Source organism: Mustela erminea, chromosome 15 (genome assembly GCF_009829155.1).
Source record: "Mustela erminea isolate mMusErm1 chromosome 15, mMusErm1.Pri, whole genome shotgun sequence".
In the NCBI taxonomy this organism is placed as follows: Eukaryota; Metazoa; Chordata; class Mammalia; order Carnivora; family Mustelidae; genus Mustela; species Mustela erminea.
In genome coordinates, this window is record NC_045628.1 from 46,727,447 (window position 1) to 46,744,775 (window position 17,329).

Sequence of the window (17,329 nt, forward strand, 5' to 3'; positions counted from 1 at the left end):
TATTATTCAATAATAATAATAATAATTAAATACATTTATTTTTATTATTATTTTTACTCTGGAGGTAGAAAGAATTGGTAGCTGACTAATCTCTTCATCTTCCATAGCAGGGTATTTATATGTTTTTAAAGTTAACACATGTTGTTAAATAGCATAATGATTCCAATCTTAAAAATTTAGAACTGATTTCTTAATATTTTAAATATTAATATCTCTGTGGTAAAGAAAATGTTAAAGTTGTTCAGCATTTCCTTTAGTTGCATTTTTTTTCTTCTTCTGGTTCAAAGGAAATTTAACATTTGTTTGTTAAAAGTAACATTAGTGTGGTTCTAGTTTTGTAACATTATGCTCTATTTCTTTCCTTCCTATTTCCCTCCCTCTCTCTCTCTTTTCCTTCCTTCTTTTCTTCTTTCTTCCTTACTTTTACACAGGTTGGATATGTATAAGATACTTGAAGTGATGTCCATCTAAGGGCAATGATGAATATTTTCAGTTTTTTACTTTTTTATTCTTAGTTTTATAATAGGCCAGAAATGTAACTTAATTATGTTATTCATTAATATTTTGTGGGTTTTTTGTTGCTATAATTTTTGTTCTTACTTTCTTTGGCCTAAGAGATTGAGTGATTTTGTGTTTGTGTTTCTTTCTCACTTCATTTCTAGCATTTAAACATGTTACCCAAGATCCTTGATTATCTTTTATAAATTGTAGCTTTCTTACTTTTCTCAGAGACACTGCAGTATGAAGAACTTCATCAAGATATTTCCTAGCCTTTCCCATACTCATGAATTTGGATAATTTCTTCTAGCACATCATATTAGATAGAAACTTATATTTTTGCATTGCTCTTTAAATCTTTCTACTGGTGAGACCTATAAACTAACACCTTATGATAAATTTTAGTAGCTAATGGCTGTTGATATGACAGGTTTAAAAATGACTCTTGCTATTCATCAATTTTTCTTTGGATATGGGAGTTTTAGAACTGCCTGCTTCTATTTTTGAAATATTCTGTGAAATAATATTCTCAAAACAATTGTATGTGCTTATCTGTAAGTTTGTATGTAAACACATGTTTAAGAATAAGTATTTTTGTCAGTAAATTAGTTTTGAAAAGGTTGATCTAGTCTATTCGTTTTATCTCATTTTTAAGTAAATGGATCCAAGATTGCCCCTTGAATTAATTATGAATGTTGTGGTAGATTGTTTTATTATTCCCAAGTCTTCACTTTCTTCATATTATAGGGTTATACATCCATGCCTTTTATTATGTATTATTTTAGTACCGCACATAGTCCACTAAATGAAATGTAATTCCTTGCTTACTTGACTTTGGATGTGGCCATGTACTTTGGCCTTGTTTTGGCCAATGAAATGTAGAAGTAAGCCAAAGCTTTAAATATGTTTCCATTTGTTGTCATTCTCTTGTGCTTCTGCTGCCTGCCCCAGGTAGTTCGTGCCTCAGAATGATGGGGGAAAAAAAATAGAACAGACCTGAATTTGACCTGCATTTGGAGTGTGGTCAAGCACAGAAGAATCTAAGTGAGACCAGCCAAGATCATGAGGGGCTGTGAAAGAGAGAGAGGATCTTTAGCAGACTCTGTGCTCAGTGCGGAGCCCTATATGGAGCCCAATGTGGGACTTGATCCTCTGACCCTGAGATCATGACCTGAGCCGAAATCAAGAGTCAGATTCTTGACTGACTGAGCCATCAGGTACCCCAGCTACTCACCACTTTATAATAAGTCCTTAACTGGGATTTTTGAAAATTACTGCAAATATTGTACAAATAACAATTTTAGGTTGAATAAATGCAAACTTCTGAAAGAAATTTCATTTTTTAAAAAAAGGTCAGGATTATTAGATTCTGAGTTTTTTAAAATCCTACCCTCAGTAAATATTTATAAAATATTTGTAAAGCCTTTGTCTGGGTAGCAGCTCAGACAAAGAAATGCCAAGATACTTAATTTTGTGAGTGACATGTCAGTCAAGATGAGACCACATGACATTTCAGATCAACCCACAGCCCGTGGAGAACAAAACTTAGGGAGAGGCGCAGCAGAAAGAAAAAATGAATCATGGATTCATTAAATGTAATTTAAGTCTGAACAAAGATAACAAAATTATGCACAGATAAGCACCAGTGACTACAGATAAACCATGTGTATGTGAGGTAGTTAGATACAAGTTTCCGTAGAGAACACCACATATTTTCTGTGCCATTGAGAAATAGAGATTAAACTGAGTAAATATTAATCAGTAACGTCCAAAGTGACTTTTATACTTGATTTCAAAGGTGATAATCGTGTCCAGCATGTGTCCTCGGTGACTTTTACATATCAGTGCTGTTTCTATCAGCCTAGGGGAATTGGTAGGTAAGACAGAATGGCTCTGCCTCCACGGAGTCCACAATGTTTTTGGGGAAACACGAAAACTGCCTTTTAGAATTTTGTTTTTCAATTTTTTTGGAGATACACGATTCTTTCTCACGTCTAATCAGAACCCTTGCACAGGTTTGCAGCTGCTCTTAATTCTGCCTGGAAAGCTCTTCTTTCTCTTGGCAGTCAACAAGATGCAGTTGCAAACTAGAATTGTTACAAAGCAGTAGAAAGGAGTATAGAGATGGAGAGGTAATGTGTACAGAGAAATGGGAAGGAGGATAAGGAGCAGGGCATGTGAGGAAGAGGGGAGAGAGCATGACATCTCAGAGAGGAAGGAGCTTTGCCCTCCCTTGGAAGTGAAGGATGATGCTAGGGCATGCAGGGTAAAGGTGAGAGCAAGAGCCAGATTACCGCCAGCTTGAGGGTAAGTGTACTTCCTGAAAGGGGTAAGGATGTTATTGGAGGAGCAGTGAGAAGCTGAGGAACTTATTTTAAAGGAAAGGGGTATGCATCATTACTTTCCACTTTAAAAATCTTACTTTCCTAAGTGGGGAATAGATTGAGATTGGGAAAGAGAGAAAAGAGGGAGGAATCCAGGTGACAGGTGGTTGGTGACCGGTAGTAGGGTAATGATTATAGAAACAGAAGTGGGAATATTCAAAAGATATTTTAGAGCTAGAAAAACAGCACTTGATGATGGATTGGATGTTAGCAGTGACTTAGAGGGGAAACTTAAAGATGACTTCTAGGTTTGTACAAAGTTGAATAACAGTAGTCAAAGGAGATCGCTGGCTAGATTTGCAGACCAGGCTGCCAGCTGCAGACATGCTTAGATGACTGATCAGGAATAACATTGATTTAAAGAAGGGCTTTGATCATAAAAACTGAAGTACAGACAGAGCACAGTGGCAGGTGGGACTCAGAGAAGAGAGAGGCACAGACAGGCAAAAGTCTAGACAGGTCATGTTCAGAGGCTATTCTTAGTCTGGAGACCTGGTCCCACCATCATGTTTCAAAACAGCACTAGGCACCCAGCAAGGGTGGGAAGCAGCATCAAGGGAGTGAAAGAGGTTGCAGAATCAAGCATGGCTGAGAAACAATTACAGTTGCACGAGCTTATATGAATTACTTGAATTACTTAACCTTTCAGAGCCTCCTATTCCTTATTTATAAAACAGGATGAAAATATTTACCTTGTATGTTTGTTATGGAGATTAATTTGAGCAACATTTACAAAATACCTTGCATATAGTAGATGCTAAAAATGGCCTCCCCACTGCGTAAATTAATTCATATCATTGAGAGCTCTCACTCATTCAGCTACATGACTAATCAACCTGACACTAAAGGGCTTGGTTCTCATCCAGCTCCCCTCAAGCTGCAGAGTGGGGAGTGGGGAGATAGGAAAGAGAAAGGATGGAACTAAACATTGTGGTACAGTCTAAATCATACTATAGGGTCTAAATCCCACTTCATTATACACCCTATTACATGGTGGTAAATTCTTTAATTTTTATATCTTTGCAGCAACTTTGTGAGAACAGTATTACTTGGTTTCTTTTATAAATAAGGAAACTTGGGCAGAATTTGGGAGATCAGAGCAAGGTTACTAAGCACCTGCCAGAAGAGGCGGGATTGGAACATGCTGAGCTAGATGCTTGTGCATTTCTCCCTCTACAGTGCATGGCTTCTGCAAAAGATGGGTCCCAACACAAGTCCAATTCCCAAAGGAGAAAACTTCTCATGTACACAATAACTCCCCCCCCGCCCCACCCCCGGGTTGGACAGGAGGGCTCTATGGGAATGGTTTGGGAGGATTTATATCCTCTTTGAATTTGGAAGAGCTGAGTCATTCAGTCATGGACTTTAGTTATACGTTATTTTAGAAAGAAGAGGCTTCTGAGTCCCTGAAAAGTTGTTTGACCCCCTGAGATCATTCAGCTGGTGGCATTTTGGCATTTTTCACTCTTTCAGTTCAATAGTCTTTCAGTGATTCTCTGATGCCTCAGGCATTTCTCCTCTGACTTTTTTTTTTTTTTTTTCTAATTTATTCTTTGATTTGATTCAATCCTTACTTGTGACAGCAGGGATTTTTGTCAGTAATATGACTGGTGAAAGACACACTCATATGCACATCTCCCCTTGGAGAGCTAATTGTCATCTTAGTTTGGATATGATCAAACTAGAACTCAATTTTCTTGCCTCAAGTCTGCCCACCTTCCCTATAGTCTTCCTCCTTAACAAATTTCCACTTCAGGACATGAACCTCAGCGATCCTCAATCCCTCCTTCTCTACGGAAATTGGCACCCAGAAGTATGTCATTCCTGTCTTTGAACTGTTACATCCTCCCCTGACATCTCCTAGAAACATCTTTTGCCTGGGCTACTCTAGGCAGCCCTACTCTAGCATAACCTCCTAAATACTTCTCCCTTCCTCCTCCCACTCCCCTGTTCCCATTCTCTTGGCCCAGACTGCTCCATTCACAAGGGAAGAGGAAAAATCTGAACAGTGGTTGCCCTCACCCTACTTGATCCGAAGTCTGACATCATGGCCAACTTTTCTCTTATGCCCCCTTCCCTCCCATACACTTGACTACTTTTTAGTTCCTCAAACATGCTGACCAACTGCCATCTCCGGGCTTTTCTACCTGCTGACTTTTCTGTGCAGAATTCTTTTCTTCCAGATAGACAAATGGCTTCTTTCCACACTTTATTGACATTTGTGCTAAAATTTCACCTTGGGGGAGCCTGGGTGGCTCAGTTGTTTGAGCCTCCGACTTGGTTTCAGCTCAGGTCATGATCTCAGGGTGGTGAGATCGAGCCTTGCTCAATGCCTAAGACTCTTTCCCTCTTCCTGTGCCCCTCATTCTGCTTGTGCTCTCTCCATCTCTGTCAAATAAATAAATCAATATAATCCTAAAATATCACCTTGTCAGAAAGTCTTTCTTGACAATTCATTATAAGAGGGCAACTCTGTCCCCATACTTCAGCTCTCTTTCTGCCATAGTGTTGATCACTGCTTAACCCAGTATAAATTTGTTTATTGTTTTTCTCACAACACCCTCTATCCTGCTTTGTATGTATGGTCCATGAGGACAGGAGCTTTTGTTCATATTTGCTTACCATTAGAATCATGCTTAGCTTGATTGAGGAATGAATTCAATCCATATTTGCTGAATGAATATGTTGATGTTAATATTTGTGATATAAATTGTCATTCTTGTAGACTGGGTCCAAGTCCTTATGTATATTAATTTTAACTTCTTTTTCTTTGATTGTTCTTGTCCCCCTGACCTCTGGTTTTATTATAATTAACCATAGCTTTGATAAGAAATACTCCCAATTTGGGGGAATAGCAATTTCAACAGTAAAACATTAGCATTGAATGGATAATCTGAACAAGTCATTTCTGGAAAAATATTGTGAAATAAAATACATCTCCTTAGAGCACATTTTTGTCATGTAGAATATTTCCTTATTCCCATGCAACACTAGATTCTGCTGCGTTTATTTGCTTTAGAATTTAATGCTTATTATATTTGGGGAACTAGAACTGAATGAAAATGAAAACCTTTTCTAATGTTATCAAGAGATATCATACCAAGAATTTTTAATCTATTTTAGTAAGTTTTAACATATAGTAGAACCAGTAATTCCTGCCCTGACTTAATTCCCATTGACCATCGTTTGTGCTGCAAAGATGAAGCTCGGTACTTTAGCTCGTCTTTCAGACAAAGTGAGACAGTTGTATTGAATTCCGAAGCATGTGCACTTGAAATTGGAAGTCTACTGTCAGTGAGGAGAACCTGCGGTAGCTGCACCTCGCCTCCTCTTCTGTGATGTGGTACAGCTAATCTCAGCTGAACTACTTGAGATGCTTGTTACTGCTGCAATCTCAATGAATTTAGAGTGGTAATCAATTAACAGTAAATAGGTTTCTTTGTCAATTTGGAAGCATCCCAATGAAGGTAAAGAGAACGTGGAATGAGGTGATAAATAATTTATAGCTAGAGAGGATCCTTAATTCCTTCTGCCCACTCATAGGTTCTACATTATTTTTTAGGGGTAACATGAGACCAATAACCAGAGACCTGGGACACAAATTAGTTCTGTTTAAGAAAGAGATTTTTAAACTTAAAGACTTGCCAGTTTTGCTGCTTACACCTGGATTTTATACAAATGATGCAATTGCAAAGGGCCATTTGTCTGTGACCCTCCTGAGGTCTCTTTTTGCCATCTCTCTCGTTATTTTGATTTTTCTCTTGATCTCTCCTCCAGGATTATTTTCCGACTTGCTTGCATCTCATTTTGTACCAGTAAAATGCATATGTTAGTGCGTACATGCATGACTGCTGTTTTTATCCTCCTCCGGTAACTCTTTTTCTATGTCTCTCAGGGTCTCATCTTGGCTAGGCTTTACTTTTATTAGTATCTTGACAGCTTGGAGGTGGTGATTAGGACATTTAGAGCTCTGAGGCTTGGATGCCCAGCATGGATGTAATTCCCTGTTCATTACCTGTCTTCCTTCCCCTGCTCTGCCTAGGTATGGGTGATAAAGGCCTGTCTTCCCTTGCTCAGTTCCTAAGGCAAAGGGGACCACATGGTAATGTTTCAGCAGCAACTTCCTCAGTGACATCTGGGCATAGTGAATTCACAATGTATTTTGCCCACCCTCACAATACACCAATAAAGTCTGTTGGCTGACGAGGAGGTCTGACTTCTTGGTGTTCTCCTCTCTCCTCTAACCCAGCCCCTACCCTATCCTAGCCCTAACTGTTGACTAGGGCTCTGGGTCGCTCTTTTAGATCCCAGCAGCCCCTTCACCTGGTTTGGATCCCACTTTTGAAATGTCTTCGTTTTTGTCTTTTTGTTGTACATTGTCTCGTGTAGACTTCCCCTACCCAGAGCTCTCATGTACATCATGCTGAGAACTGTTCCCACCTTGAACTGCCTCACTCCATAGGCAACTACACTTCACTCTTGAACCGAACCCTTAGATTTTGACCTCTGGCAGAAGGTGAAAAATGAGAGCTCTCTGGTTCAACTGAACTTAGTGATTTTGTATTCTAGAAGGGGGATAGCTCTTCTGTTTTTCCAGATGTATCCATTCTCTGCTAGTTTTAGTTATCTGAGAGCTTTGGGGATTTAGAAGCGGGGGTTTAGACTAGGTCTTAATGCTGGTGCATGTCCAATAAAGAAAATCACCACCACATATAGAAACAGAAGTAGATTTATGTGAAGCTAAAGAATCTTAAGTTTCCAGGTCTTCATTTGCATGGGCCCCTTCTGATGCCCTGGCAAGGGCTTCAGCGATGTGTTCACATAGGCATATAATTTTGTAAATTTGCAAAAGATATTTTAACTGCAATTGATGATAACCATTGTGTCTTTTCACTTCATCTTCCAATCTGTCATATTTCCACTCATGCCTGGTGGCATTGCCAGTGGGCTGGGACACATTTTTGATTTGACTAAGGAGAATGCGAGTGAGATACATTCAGTTTGGGTTTATTAGCATGGATTTATGTGCATAGCAATTACTTCTATGAGTCAGCCATGGCTAATGGGCAGCCTTGAAGGTGCACAGCTCAGATGTCCCTTCAAGAGAACATGTTGGCATATTTCCTCTAGCCTCTGCACCTTCAACCTCTTACCAAGACCGTGCTCTCTCCAGGCTGCTCTGAGCCAGTGACTGTGCGGTCATAGTCCTAGAGCCAGACCATTCCTGCCCATTATGGAATGGGCAGTGTTTGCCATGGAGCCTTGACTTTCTCAGAGCTGTACTGCAGCCATATGGTCTTCCATCCAATTCTCCTTCCTTCTCTCTTTCCTTCCACAGGTGTCAGATCCTCATCACATTTGAAAGCTTCTCTCTATATTCCGTTCTTTCTCTTTCTTATCTTCCATGGGCATTCTCCCTCAACAAATCTCTTGTACATCTAATTCCAACCTGGAGTCTGCCTCAAAGGACATGAACTGACACAGTGGAAGATTTCACAGATGAGTGAGTGTCAGATCTTTGTTTAAACCAAAAGTTGGCTATTGACTTTGATGCTAACAATCTTCACACCACACTATATTGCCTTTTATATGCCTAGTGGTCTACCAACCAATCTTTGATTCCTTAACCCAAACTTCAAATTGTGGTCATCTATTTTTAGTCACTTGCCAGCACTTGACAATATTTCCCACCTCCCCTCCGGACCCCAGGGCATTTTTTTCCCCCAATGTTCTCATCCACTCCTGGCCTACGTATACACCACACTCTACCCAAACAGACTCTGCTATTTACAGGGCAAACCTTTGCTTATGCTCTTTTCCCTGTCTGAAATAACTTTGTCCAAACTAGATGTGTGCATATTTCTTACTAATTTCTTGCTGATGAGACATTGACAAAGGAAATATAAAACTAAGAATATACCACGACAATGAGGACATCTGTGATGAACTGATAAATAATCATCATTAATTTAAGAAGCATGTAAGATTAATCATGGTTCTAGAAAACTTAAAATGTCCTAAAACTTTATAGACTGTTTATCAAAGAAACTTGATATTTTCTCTAATTTGATAATAACTGTAAAATTCATATATTACCAATGGAGTTGTGAAGCTTGTAGTAACTTTCCCCAAATACCTTTTTTTTTCTTTGCCTAACCATATGAGAGAAAAGACTTAATTATTATCTGCTTGCTATTGAATTGTGTTGTTCCCAAACTTCATATGTTGATGCCCTAACCCTCATTGTGACTGTGTTTGGGGATAGGGCCTACAGTAATATAATAAAGATAAAAATGAGGTCATAAGAATGGGTCGATATGGTTTGTGCCTTCATATTTTTAAGAGCTATCACAGAGCTTGCTCTCTCTTGCTACTTTCCCTTTCTGCCTCCCTGTCCTGGAAGGACATAGTGAGAATGCAGCTTTCTGTAAGCCATAGTGTTCTCATCAGAAACCAAACCTTGTTAGAACCTTGATTTCGGTTTTTTCAGCCTCTAGAACTGTGAGAAAATCTCTGTTGTTTAAGCTGCCTGGTCTGAAGTATTTTGTTATAGCAGCGTGAGTTCACTAAGGCACTCACTATCTTTCCCTTTTTTTCTACAAAAGAGTGATTTTCAACTGGGTTTCAAATTTGTCCTTACAGGGAATATTTGACAATATCTTGAGATATTTTTGATGGTCACAATTGGGGGGATTCTCCTGGCATCTAATGCATAGAGGTCAGAAGTGCTACAAAAATTCCTATAATTCTTAGGGCAGCTTGTCTCCTCTTTTCCAGCTTAACCTGCTCCCAACAAGGAACCATCTGGTTCACAATGTCAATAATGCAAAGATTGCAAAGCTTGAGAAGCCCTGCTATAGCAAATATATAAAATCATGTCTTATGAAGAGGTGATTGAAGAGGCTCTAGTCAATTACATGAGAAAAGTATTAAAGGGAGATATTGAGCATATAGTTAATAATTATCTTATATTTGCTGGGGTTTGTTGTGATATCTTCAAATTTTTAAAACTCATAATTTATATATTTTTATTTTCCTTAGTAAAACATTATTTTTGTACCTGGTTTGGTACTCTTTTTTAAAAGACAACCCTCAAACTTTTATAATCTTCAGTTCCCCAAATCCTGAATTCATCCCAATTTAGAATTATGATTACATACTTATATACAACACTAGTAGATTTTTACTTCATTATGATCCTGAATCTCAACATTATAATATTACTTTTTGGGTATAGTCTGACTATCTAAAAATGCTTAGTAAAGTTTAATGTAACAGAACATTTTTATAAGTGGAATAAATGCTGTCATTATTGTATATGTAGGCAAGAGATTTGGCCTTTCTCACTAAATCCTCTTTGCCCTTTGCAGAAGATTTTCCTAAGCTGTTAAATAATAGAGCATTCATGTGATGTATTCTGGGGTCTCTTCTTTAGTGGCGTATGTTCACATGAGAGAGAATGGAGAGTTACATGAGAGACACATCTTTTCACCCCAGTCCTGAAAATTAATTAACAAGTCATGCCAGATTTTGAAATTTCTCAAATATTTCCCATTATTTCATTATTTTATTTAAGGCCTCTATCATTCCTCCACTGGACAGCTGAACAGTCTCCTATTTGGATCACCCAGTTCTACTTTATAGTCTATACATGTACCAAGATGATCTATGATCCATCTCTCTATAGCAAGGTCATTTATCCATCTGAGCATGTCTTTGCATGTTTAAAAGCATTCAATGATTTTCCATTTTTATTTGTGTTTGTATCAAAACTTGTTCTTCAGAAAAATCTCTAGCAGGAGCCCAATAACATCGATAGAATTGTATCAGGGGAAGGGCTAGAGCCTCCCTTCCTTAAACCATCTTTTACTCTTTACCCTTCTCTCTGGTCCCTGAAGCACCTTCATGATACCCATGTGTGACTAGAATGAAAGCAATAATTTATCATCTAAACAAGCACACTTCTGATAACGAATGGTCAAATCATTGCTAGTTACTGGGATAATAGGTGAAAAGTGAGGTTATCCCAGGCATATTGGAAGGTACTGGCTCCTGTGTTTCTTAAAGTATAATTTACAGATCTCATCTATAAATCAGTCCAACCAACTTGGCTTGCAGATTTCTGAGCCACAACCTACATCCAGAGAATCATCATCTTGAGCACATGAGAGGTGCACAGGATAGCTCTAAGAAGCACAGTCTACACTGCTCTGCAGTATCCCCAAACTGATTTGCTAACCCTTTCTGACTGCCCTGACCATGTCCTCTCCTCTCCAGATACCATACTGGTTTTTGAGATTATGCTTTGATGTACATTGCATCCTCTTTCTGGACAGCTTTCATTTTCTACTCAGAGACCGCCAACCCCCCTGGGGAGCCATTCCTCTGCTCCTCAGGTAGAGTTAAGTGCACTCCTCTATGGTCCAACAGAACTTATTGCATTTTATTGCTGACTTTATCCTAGTGGATTTTTGTTACATTTTTTAGGTATCTTTTTTTTTTTCATTAAATTGTGAACTTTTCAAGGGCAAGGGCCACATTTTACGAATTTTAGAACATAGCACAATACTTGGCACATAATAATTGCTCAAGTAGTTGATGAATAAAAAAGTTGGTAGATGAGTGAAGATAATGTTCATTACCTCTCCTAATTTTGGCTCCCTAAGTAACTATTCTAGCTTTAACCTCAAACAATCCAACAATTTCTTTTTTACTGAGTGATTATATTATTATGTCGTTTAGATAATTTAAATGACTATGGATATTAAAGTCTTAAATCTAACATATACATTTGAACATCTCATCATATGGCATTTTTAGAATCAGAAAATGGTTAGAAATCACTCAGACTTCTACATCTTACAGATGAGAAACAGGCTCAGTTTCTTCTTCTATCAGAAGTGGAGCAAAGATGAATCTGTAGCCCTGAGGTGACAACACAAGGCCGTCTGTGTTTCTGACACTTTTTTTTTTTTTTTAAGATTTTTTATTTATTTGACAGACAGAGATCACAAGTGGACAGAGAGGCAGAGAGGGAGAGAGGAGGAAGCAGGCTCCCTGCTGAGCAGAGAGTCCAATGTGGGGCTCGATCCCAGGACCCTGAGATGATGACCTGAGCTGAAGGCAGAGGCTTTAACCCACTGAGCCACCCAGGAGCCCCTCCTGACACTTTTTTAAGTCTCTGCCCTAAGAGGTAATGCCTGGCCCTAAAATTGGGGCTAGATACTGAATAAGATAACATTAGTATGTCATAATGTTATAGGTTGGATTCTTTAGGAAGCAGACTCTGAGATAGAATTTGGCTGGGGGCATTTATTAAGGAGCACCTTCTTGATGAACACCCGTAAAATGGAAGGGAAGAGAAGCAGGATTGGGCAAAGGAAGAGGTCAAGCTTCAATACAGTCCTAATAGTGGCCTCTTTTGATTCCAAAGGAATTTCAGAGCAAGAACAATCCTTCAGTGTCGTCCTTAGTGGGTTAAAATAGTCAGCAACTTACACCCCTGTGTTGTATGTGTGCCACCGCAGAAAAGGGGTGACGTTGGGTGAGGCAGTTCTCTGCATTTGAGGTAATCCCTGGAGGCTGAGAGCCAAAGGCTCTCTGCTAGTGGTATTCCTAGCATCTGGGCAACAACATCTTCCTTGAAAGGAGAATCTAGGCAACAGAGCAGTGTTACCACACCAAGTTTCAGATTCTGGTTTGAATCCGGTATACTCAGTTGACAGAGGAGCTGGAGTTGACAGTTGGGTCTCAGTTCACAACACAGCTGTGTATACAATGATACAGTATACCAAATTTATAGAGACCTCTGAAATTCTTGCTGTGATCTTTTGGAGATTTCTTTGCTAATATGTTGGGATATGTAGAATTTTAGCAAGGTATGTACTGATGAAACTATTTTCTTTTCAATTACTATTTGACAGCTTACCAAACTTCTTAATATAAAATAAGCTCTTACTATATTACAAAAATAAGTCTTGCAGTCAGGGTGAAAATTTTTTTAAAATATAATTTTGTAATAGGTTTTGTAAGATTTTACTTAAAATTTTCAAATATGTACATGTGAAGTCAGCCTGAATTCCTATTTTGTCTATTTTCGTATTCAGGTATTAAGATCATGCAAAAAATTATAAAATAAGCTGGAAAACTAATCATGTATTTTTATTTTATACAGAAGCATTTATCCAGTATGATACCTTGTTTTAATTTGGAACATTTTTTCCAGGTAATTTACTAACTTTTAAATTCTTCCCATGATTTCTGCCTCTTCTAGATCAATTGATTAACTATATTTCCTATGAAAAAATGTATAATATGTTGATATTTTCAAAGCATTAGCATAGGCCAATACATGGTATTATTTTTAATCACCTCTGTATTATACTGTATATACTTTCTCTATCTAAATTTGTGTATTAGGATTTATTTTAAAGTATTACTATTATTATTATTTTTAAGATTTTATTTATTTGACAGAGAGAGAGATCACAAGCAGGCAGAGAGGCAGGCAAAGAGAGAGAGAGGAGGAAACAGGCTCCCTGCTGAGCAGAGAGCCCGATGAGGGACTCGATCCCAGGACCCTGAGATCATGACCTGAGCCGAAGGCAGCGGCTTAACCCACTGAGCCACGCAGGTGCCCTACTTTTTAATTTTTATCTTAAATTTTTAATTTATACATTTAACAAAGAATTCATTTCTTCTGCTCTTCTTTAAATTGCTTTGTTGTACTTCCTTTCCAATTTGTGTAATTAAAGATCTGATTAATATATTTATCCTTTTTTTGGTACACAGATGTTCACATTTACTCATAATAGCAAAAAAAAAAAAAAAAAAAAAAAGGAAACAATCAAATGTTCTTCAATATGTAGATATCTAAATAGACTCTGGTATATCCATACATGAAATAGCACCGAACAACAAAAATTGGTACATGTAACAGCCTGGATGGATCTTGAGATAATTATGCTGAGTGAAAAAAGCCAACCTACTGTATGATTTTATAACATTCTCAGAATAGCCAAATTATAGAGATGGAAAGCAGATTAGTGGTTGCTGGGGGTGAGGGATGGTGGAAGAAAGTGAAATATATAAAGAAAGAGATAGAAAGAGGGAGATCATTGTAGTAATGGAATAATTCTGTATCTTCATGCTGTAGCAGTTATTCAAGTGTACACATGCCACAGTATAACAATACAATTATGCATACTCACTGCCTCAATGTAATTTCCTGTTTTTTTTTTTTTTTTAAGATTTTATTGATTTATTTGACAGAGAGAGATCACAAGTAGACAGAGAGGCAGGCAGAGAGAGAGCAGGGGAAGCAGGCTCCCCGTTGAGCAGAGAGCCTGATGTGGGACTGGATCCCAGAACCCCAGGATCATGACCTGAGCTGAAGGCAGAGGTCACTGAGCCACCCAAGCGCCCCTCATTTCCTGGTTTTGATGTTGTGTTATAACTAGGGACAACATGACCATTGAGGAAAACTGGGTGGAAAAAGTCCATGAGACCCCTTTTTGCTATCTTTGCAACTTCATTGAATACATAAATTTTCTGCCATAATTGAAGCATTTTAGGTTAAAAAGAATAGTTCTTTTGAGTAACTTTGGCCACTTCCCAGGTGTTTGGTATGGACTTTTAATCATTAGTGTTCCTTTAAAATTTTTCTGTAATTGTTATTTTTATTTTTTAACAGAAGCTATTTATGAGGTCAATAAATTTTTCAAACTGAAATTTTTTAACATTTTGATATTAATTTTTAGGGTTGTCACTATTATTGTTTTTGAATTGGTTTCAAACAATATACACCATGGAATTTTTGGAGTTTTATTTATATTAAAAAAAAAAGATTTTATTTGAAAGAGAGAGAGAGAGAGAGAGACCACAGGAGCAGAGAGAGACCACAGGAGCAGAGGGACAAGGCAACTCTCTGCTGAGCACGGAGCCGATTGGAGCTTGATCCAGGACCCTGAGATAATGGCCTGAACTGAAGTCTGATGCTTAACTGAGCCACCTAGGTGCCCCTATCACCTTTTTTAATGGTTTCATATGAACTACTTTTGTAAAAGTTCCATGGATACTTGAGGAAAAAAGTGCATTATTTCTGTTTTCTATATAGAGTTCAGTGTAAATATGTTAAATAATATTATTAACTATTTAGGATTTTGTATCATTTTTAATCTTATTTACTTATTAAAGCCTATGAATGTTGTATTAAAATCTGTACCTCCTGTTGTGTTTCTGTTATTTCTCATTGTATTTTTAACAGATTTTGCCTCGTGTGTTTTATATTATAAAGTATAATTGCTAGACTCCAAAATCATTATTATAGATTGTATCTTCATACAAAGGTAAGATACTGCATATTTCATTTTTGTTGAAGACTATTTTTCTGTTATTAATATAATTTGGCAATTTCTTTTTCCTTTGGTTTAATTGCTGCGTTTTGTCCAAATATTTACTTTTAACATTTCTTTGTTATTTTGCTTTACGGAAGCTAGCTTTTGTTCTGTAGCCAAGTCTAAGGGTTATCTTTTAGCAAAGGTGTTTACTATTAAAAATGGTATGTTTGATATTATGTTGTCATTGTTTGGAGATTTCTGTATTTGGTATTTTGTTGTTTGTATGTTCTTCCTTTTTAAAGACTTCTTTGTTTGCTTTTTTTTTAATGAAATATGCTAATTAATTAATTAATTAATTTTGCTAAACAATTTGGAAGAACTCCCCCTCCCGACACTGAAAACAGTATTTTAGAGGTTACTATTAAAATTTTAAAATAGCATATTTGGGGGTGCCTGGGTGGCTCAGTGGGTTAAAGCCTCTGCCTTCGGCTCAGGTCATGATCCCAGGGTCCTGGGATCGAGCCCCACATAGGGTTCTCTGCTCAGCAGGGAGCCTGCTTCCTCCTTTCTCGGCCTGCCTTTCTGCCTACTTGTGATCTCTGTCTGTCAAATTAAAAAAAAAAAATAGCATATTTGAACATGTATTTTGCTGATTATTAATGTCATGATCAAAAGGATCAAAAGCTGTTGCTGTTTTTCTACCCTAAGTACCCACTTTTATTCACCCCATCTACTTTATAGTTTTTTTTCATATGATATGGAATTTCTGGATAAATAGATACTATTAAATTATATATTAACATTAAGAAGCTATTCTTTCTGAGCCATTGCTCATGTTTTATCTTTTGTTTTACAACTGTTACTATATTTAAGTGACTTTAGTGCTTTCTGTGCATCCTTTCATATGACAGGTTCACTACTTGGCTTCCATTTTGACTGATATTTTAAACAGTTAACATTTTCACGAATAACTTTAGAAGCTATCCTTTGTGACCCTGTGCATTACTATGTAAGGGCCTACTTAGTCAGAGGGAGCCATTTTGTTGTTTATGCAGTAAATTTAGATTGACCCTGCCCCTCCCAGAGGAACTTACTTAAAAGCAAGTCCGGGAAACCAGTTCCAGGTAGCAAAAGCCCAGATACAAGGGCGGGTCAGGCCAGGTGGAGACATCCAATCAGTGGGGCACACATACTGTCTCCCTAGCTACCAGGGAGAATGGGCCCTGCCTTTTAGGCACCAATTCTGACCAAGGTGATAGGCTAGTTCAAATATCTACTATGGGGGGCGGGCGCCTGGGTGGCTCAGTGGGTTAAGCCGCTGCCTTCGGCTTGGGTCATGATGTCAAGGTCTTGGGATCGAGTCCCGTATGGGGCTCTCTGCTCAGCAGGGAGCTTGCTTCCCTTCCTCTCTCTCTGCCTGCCTCTCTGTCTGCTTGTGATCTCTCTCTATCAAATAAATAAGTACAATCTTTAAAAAAAAAATCTACTATGGGGTAAATTGAAATTCAATTGGCCACCTGTGTGTGACCTAGCATGACTGTGCAGTTTTCTCTTTGTGTTGCAATCTCATTGGCCACCTGTGTGTGGCCAGGCTCAACCACATGGCCTTTGCTCTATAAAAGTTAGGCTGTGAGGCTGGGAGATGGCCCTGACCGGTCTGTTTTATTCTCCATGCTTGGCTGGAAATAAAGCTTGGCTTGACCTTCGCTTTGTATCTGTCTTGCTCCTTTGATCACGGACCCATTATTAGGGGATCTATCAATTACAAATAATTTCTCTTGTCTTTACTTGAATAACTTGGCTGAGGACAGGGTTTTCTGGTAAACTTTTTCTTTTCCAAAACATCTTTAAGGGTTTGTTTTTTACCTTGCTTTTAATGGCTTTTAATGTCATCGTAGAGTAGCCAGCTTCACAGATTTTCTTCCGAAAGAGGTTAATTTCTCCATGTTCCACTCCCAAATGCATGATTTGCTCCTTTTTTCTTGAAATTCACTTTACCAGAATGTGATCTGGAAAGGTAAGACCTCAAGTCTTTCTTGAGATGTTTCTTACGTTCCCTTACATAATTTAGAAAAGATTAAGAATGTTTTAATCCAGTGGTAAAACATA